Source organism: Mus caroli, unplaced genomic scaffold (assembly GCF_978045245.1).
Source record: "Mus caroli unplaced genomic scaffold, Mus_caroli_1 scaffold_13, whole genome shotgun sequence".
Taxonomy (NCBI): domain Eukaryota; kingdom Metazoa; phylum Chordata; class Mammalia; order Rodentia; family Muridae; genus Mus; species Mus caroli.
The window spans coordinates 90,348,410-90,355,748 of record NW_028227268.1 but is presented as its reverse complement, the minus strand read 5'-3'; positions in this window follow the sequence as shown (position 1 = coordinate 90,355,748).

Genomic DNA, 7,339 nt, shown 5'->3' with positions numbered 1-7,339 from the left:
GCGGCATGAGTGGGGGAGGGGGATGTTTCACAAGGAACCGCATTGGCTGCCTCACCACAGCCTAGCCCCACCCCCACTGCCCCATTCCAGAGAGCCTGTAGCAGGAAGCTCAGACCCTCCACACCCTGGAGTTCTCACACATCTGGAAGAATTGTTACAAAGATTAATGTCAGGCTCAGTGTCAGACACCCCCAGCCCCTCCCCGGGAAATTTCCTCAGTTTATCCAAGCATTTGAGGGGGGCTCTCTGGGGATTATGAACCACAGCACAGTGCAGGACCACACTTGACCTCCTGCACTCGTCTCTCCCTGAAGACACGCGCGCAAATTTCCTTCTTTAATCGTTATAACAACGAGGTCGTGTACAAAAGCAATATGGCTTGAAAAGTTTAAGGAAAAAAAAAGAACAAAGAAAAGAAAAAAAGAAAAAGAAAGAAGAAAAATCTGGACCCTCTGCAATGTCTTTGAGTAAGGTTATTGACGGCAAAAAAAAAAAAAGGAATGAAATGATAAAAAAAAAAATCGGTGATTGCAAAGCTTTTAGTGTGCATGAAACTGTGTCTTGAACTGAAACACTTTGAAGTGTGATTCCAAGAATTTTAATTCCCTGCCCCCAACACACCCTATCAGAAGGGATTTTGTTGTTGTTATTGTTTCAAACCAGCTAACTTGCGTCTAGAAATGATTAAGTGATTTCTCCTTGTGGATAATGCACTCCATATAACTAATGGGTCTTCCATGTTGCTCTGGCTGCGAGGGGCTCAGGAACTCCCTGCTTCAACTTAAATTACTATATACGTCTTGCAGATCGAAGTTGTAATGTTCCCTCTGGTTTTGATATTTTTTCCCTGATCCTGGTTTTTATCTAGTTAGATTTTTGTTTTATTGCACGTATTTCTCGTAAGCCACCAAAAATCTTTTGTTAGGTTGATTCGCAGATCAAAACAACGTGGATTTGTGGTTCAATTTAAGAAGAAAAGAGCGTTTTGGTTTGGTTTCAGAGTTCAGCAAATTAGTGTGATTAGCCCTGATTTGAGGTTTACAGTTTTATTACGTTAAAGTCCTTGGTATTTAACACATCAAAGGGCCTGAGAGCTCACACTTAACCTCCCACGTGTTAACACTAAGCAGTGCATCCTAGGTCTGTTTCCAATGATCATGGAGTAGGGCTTCTTTGAGATCTCATGCTGGAATTCTGCTCACCCTGAGTGTACTGAGGCACAGACTCCTGAGCCCCACGTCCAAACACAGCAAGAGTTTAGGAAGGAAAACTTAGTATCCACACTCAAGCCAGTGTCCCCTTCCTGTTTGCTTTGGGTGATAAAAGTCTGAGTTCTCTGTGTACAGGAAAATACATGTTCTCTGTTGTGTTGTCCATCGTCCATCACAGCAAGCCCAGAATCCTCTGCCTAGTGCATCTTCTGCCTGTTCATCTTTTCAAACATCAAGAAACTTCATACTGGGACTTGAAGCTCAGCCTCAAGAGAGAATATAGTCTCTCAGCAGGAGATGACCAGCAGGGTTGGAAGGCCTGGTTTCTGGTGATATGCCATGCTAGCTCTGCTGGATCCCCTTGAAAAGCCCTTGGAACTATTATAGACCATGCTCTTTGAGAATGTCTTTTGGGGGCTGCTTGTGGTGGGATCAGGGCTCTGGCCCTGCTAGAATATTGACTCTCAGTTTGATTTTTTGCAAACCCTGCTACAGATTGGATCTAGAATGTCTGCAAGGCCCAAGTATTAAAAGTTTAGTCTCCAGCACTGCCGGGAGGTTGTGAAAATTTTCAGAAGTAGGAGCTAATAGATGTTCCAGTTGTTATATGTACCCTTGAAAGGGCTGTAGAGACTCCACCCCTTCTACCCTTTCCTTTTTCACCAACACAAAGCGAGCATCTTCCTCTACCGTACCTTTCCCATGACATGATTCGTTGCCTTGTCTTAGACAAAACTAAAACACTAAAAAGCCAACTGATTATGACTGAACTCCCCAAACTGTGTGCAACAAAACCTTTCCTTTTTGTAAGTTGATAGTCTCAGGTATTTCATCACAATCACAGAAAGCTGTCTAACACAGTACTTAACAGTTCTGTATTCTTATTTTCTCCAAGCCCCAAATAGAGGAGTTAGGAGACTGAGAGGAAGGAAAGTATCTATCAGAGAACATGTCTCCCATTTGTTGCTGGTGACATATGACCTTGAGCAAGGAACTTCATCCTCCTAAGTGTTGATGTGCTGATCTGAAGGTGGAAGTGACATTTATCACAAAGCAAATGAACCTTTGGGTTCAGGGATCACCCTTTGCTCGAGCTGCCTCCAAAGCCTTGCAGTGTGTTAGCCAGTCCCTCCATGGTTGTCATGTCTCGAGCCAATCTCTTCCTTGAGATGTTTGTCTTTGAGTCTGAACATCTTGGAAGTATGTTCCTGAGACTGGGTGTCCCCAACCATTCCTATGTGAAGTCAGAAAGTGGGAGGCAGGGAAAGGCCTGCTGTTTCACTCCTGCTGTCCCCACCATCTAACCCTCCTGCGCATTTCAACCTGTACCTAAGAATCAAAGATTATCAGGAAATTGATGTGTCCTTACAGAGATTAAAACAACAGCCAGGTGTGGTGGCACACGCCTTTAATCCCAGCACTTGGGAGGCAGAGGGAGGCTGATTTCTGAGTTCAAGGCCAGCCTGGTCTACAAAGTGAGTTCCAGGACAGCCAGGGCTACACAGAGAAACCCTGTCTCAAAAAACCAAAAACCAAACCAAACTAAACCAAACAAAACAAAAACAACTTAAGTCAGCACATCACAGGGTCATCTGTCCTTACTGTCCCCTACTGTGACACTTTGCCACAAGCTCTGAAGGAAAATCATATGACCTGGGGCCTCAATAGTTTTTACATGGCATTCCAAGTATCCAATCAAAAGGTATTAGTTTTCTCAAGACCAGGGCAAAGAAGAAAGAAGGTACAATAGAAACACAGGGGATCTGGATGACAGAATCTTCAGGCTTGGGCTTTAAAAACAGAGTTTAATTTATCCAAGAAATAAATGACAAGGGAAGGTGGGATGGCTCAGTGGGTAGAGGCGCTTGGCTTGGAACCTGAGTTCAGTCTCAAGAAATAGACACACATGATCATAGAAACATAAGACATGAAGAAATATGCACACATGGACATATAAACATAAAACATAAAGAAACTACTCAATGCATATATAAACATAAAGCAAAGAAATGTGCACACATGCACATATAAACATAAGATGTAAAGAAATGAAAAATTGAGATACATCACCAAAAACAATTAGAAATAAACAAGAACTGAAAGCCAGAGGCATGAAAAATACTAAAATTTAAACGAAGAATCCAGGCAGTGGTTCTAACAACAGAGTAGACACAGCTGAAGAAAAGTTCAATGACTTGAATAGTGGGTTTAAGGGGAAAATACATAAATTGAAGGATAAAAATGAAAAGAGTGAAAAGAGAGAAAATAACATAAATGTTTGCTAAGACGGTGAGGGGAAATGTCACCTGAGTGTGGCTGAAGTCCTGGAAGAAAAGGAGAGAATTAGGCAGTGTCTGGCTGCACAAAGCCGTCTTAAAAGCTGGCACTTGTGTCAGGCCACACAAACATAAAGAAAAACAATTAACCTCCTGCTAGCCTGAGGCAAAACGAGAGAAACCTAGGGGTGGGAAGAAAACAGCATGCCTCATCCAAGGAGCAAACCAGGACTGGCAAATCAGAAATGCCACAAACCAGAAGGTTGGGGAGGACTCCCAAGAGCCCAGGAAGGAATCAGTCTAAAGATGCTGTGCTAAAAGGAGTTTCGTCAAAAAGGAAGTCTTCCAGAACTATCCACAGGTGATAGGAGGAAGAAGGGGAGCCAGAGAGGGTAAGTGTGCATTTCAAATGTACATAGAATCAGAATATTTGATAGCAATACCATATACGTTCAAAGAATATACATTAAATTAGACTTAATTTAATTTGGATTCAAGGTTTCTGTTTAGCTGTTTGCTTTTTAAAGGAAACAAGTTTATTTAGTATGATGCACACGGCTGCAGGACGGGCAGAGCACGTCACCCCCACCCCTCTCCACAGCCCCATTTAAAAAAAATTCATCTGTAAGTGGCAGTCTTGGTAATTCACACTATGTTTTGATAAGTCAAAGCTGCTTACTGCAAAGAGAGCATCTACAATCAGTAAGTGCCTCAAGGAAGTGGGGACAGTAATGAAGGTGTAAAAACTCGTGTAAAAAAGGTGACTACGTGAGAAGAGGCCAGAAGGCTTAACCAAGAACTCAGAACAGTTGGGAGTGACAGAAACCAGAAACAAGACAGGGATCCACTCCTCACAGTGGCTCACAAGGAGGGGACCACAGTTCCCACTGAAAGACAACGATTGCCTATTCGAAGTTAAAACAACAGTGAACACTAAGGGCCACAGCCTAAATGGTTGAATGACTGGAAGTTCAGAACAACAACAACAACAACAAACCATGGTGAAAATGGAGAGTTCAGGGCTGAGGTCAGGAGTAGGAGACAAAGAACAGTCTCTGGCCCTGATGCACTGATGTAGAGCAGCTCAGCTGGAGACTTGGGATTCTGGATGCATGTGTATCCCATGACATGACTTTAGAAACAAAGTGATGATCTAGAGAAGCAAGAAGAGAAAGCCACAGGATCACAGCAGCTCAATGTTCCCAGATCCAGCAGAGGGACAAACTGAACCATGTGCTCGGCGAATGAGACCCTCTCACCTACCCAGCCCCTGCATCTTGCATAGACTGGATTCACTTAGACCCCTGTCCCTGCACAAACTGGACCCACTCAGACCTCTGTACCCTGCATAGACCAGACATACCCAGACCCTGTATCCTGCACAAACTGGGCCCTCATAGGCCTGTGCAAATCATCTGGGTAAGTTGGATCCATCCAGACCCCCATACAGAGTAAATTTCATCTAAGCAGACCCTTGCACCCAGAGCTGCAAGAGATGCTTCCGGCCTCAGCCTCTCCACTCCAATGGCCAAGGTTGGCCTGCTCCCTCTTTGCCTCCCTCCTTCCTTCCCTCCTCTCCCTTCCTCTTTCCTTCCTCCTGTCTTCCCTTTGTCCTTCCATCCCTCCTCCTTTTTTTGGTTCGCATATCCACTAGTTCTTATAAACCTTTTTGAAAGTAGAAAGTACTATTTAAGAGATCAGAACCATACCTAGGTGGTGTTGGCATATGCCAGCACTCGGGAGGCAGAAGCAAGTGGAAATCTGTGAGTTTGAGGCCAGCCTGGTCCACAAAGTGAGTTCCAGGACAGCCAGGACTACACAAAGAAACCCTGTCTTGACAAACAAACAAACAAACAGAGAAGGGAAGGGGAGGGGAGGGGAGGGGAGGGGAGGGGAGGGGAGGGGAGGGAAAGAGAAGGGAAGGGAAGGGAAGGGAAGGGAAGGGAAGGGAAGGGAAGGGAAGGGAAGGGAAGGGAAGGGAAGGGAAGGGAAGGGAAGGGAAGGGAAGGGAAGGGAAGGGAAGGGAAGGAACGGGGAGGGGGAGGGGGAGGGAAGGGAAGGGAAGGGAAGGGGGAGGGAAGGGAAGGGGGAGGGAAGGGAAGGGAAGGGAAGGGAAGGGGAGGGGAGGGAAGGGAAGGGAAGGGAAGGGAAGGGAAGGGAAGGGAAGGGAAGGGAAGGGAAGGGAAGGGAAGGGAAGGGAAGGGAAGGGAAGGGAAGGGAAGGGAAGGGAAGGGAAGGGAAGGGAAGGGAAGGGAAGGGAAGGGAAGGGAAGGGAAGGGAAGGGAAGGGAAGGGAAGGGAAGGGAAGGGAAGGGAAGAGAAGAGAAGAAGAGAAGAGAAAAACCAGTAATAAACAGATAAATTTTGGAAGGGTAAACTGAGAGTCTGGGAATCTGGGAACATGGCTTTTCTTTTTCATCCTGTCACTTCTGCCTGTGAAAACTCAGACTGAGGCTCATCTGAGAAAATAGAGAAAACAGAAGCCCTGGGCTAAGCTTGCTAGGCTTCCATAAGGATGGGAACTGTGTGTCCCAGATGCACAGAACAAGCATGGTTTCTTGGCTGATGTTAGCAAGCATGACATCATAGCCGATGTTGGCAAGCATTGTGTCATGGCTGATGTTAGCTTTGTTCTTTTTCTGTGCTGGCATTGGAAGCAGTGTTGGAAAAGATGAGATTCCAAATTTGCATCTGTCTGAGATCCTCCAAGCAAGCAATCTACCTACCTGGCTTCCTTGTCCCCTGCAAATGTCTGAAGAACAGGAAGGAAAAATGGTCTAAGATGACATTTTCTCCTGGCTCAGTTGAGCAAAAAGCTGTGAAAAAAGGCTGTGTACATTTGTGGGCCAAGGTCAGTGTCTCCTGGAACACACCCCAGAGCTGATGCTCCCCTCAGGGTCCCTGGAGTGCTGATGGTGTCCTCACACAACGTGGGTGGGAGAATTGGAGGAGCCTGACTCTCAGCCACACCAGGGAGTGCCCAAAGGCTGCCCCTGTAAACTGGGACCGAATGAAAAGGTTCCTCTTCCTCCCTTAGAGCTCCACCCTGCCAGCCCCTGACAGCTTATTTTCCTCAACGCCTACTGTAGTGCTGAGCCTTTTATCCGACCTAGGGTCACCAGTGTATGTGGCTGCGGCTCACACATTGGTTTTACTGAATCTGGATCTGCAAACCCGGTCCTGGGCTGAGCCCAGAGTACTAAAGACAACAACAGCAAGTGTGTACATGAAGAAATGAGATGAATTTCACCAGAGTTTCACCCAGGGTCTCTGTCCTGACAAGCAAGGTCAGCTAGACACCGGCACAAAGCAGGAAAGCAAAACAAAACAAAAACAAAAACATACCATAGCTCTGTCCTTGCAAAGCTGACATTCTGGTCAGGAAACAAGCCAACAACCAATAATATGGAAACAACAACAAGAGCTAAATGTCTGTGTTCAGTGCTCTCTCTCTGGAGCAGGAATAACCTAGCCGACTACAAAGGAGTTCTTACCTTTAGTCAAAGGGTTGAATTAGCAAGAGGAGCAATTAGCTACTTGGCCTTTGCTTTTAGATGGCAGGTGAGACTCTTCAAAGTCCCTGACTCTTCTGTGCCCTAAATTTTCATCACACTTTATGCAAAGTAAACAAAGCATGGTTATGTCTCAGCAAACAGAATTTATGAGATATGAAAATTCTTAGGAATAATACAATAAATATTACATGATTAATAATCTATAACAAGCCGGGCGTGGTGGTGCATGCCTTTAATCCCAGCACTTGAAAGTCAGAGGCAGGCAGATTTCTGAGTTCAAGGCCAGCCTGGTCTACAAAGTGAGTTCCAGGACAGCCAGGGCTATACAGAGAAACCCT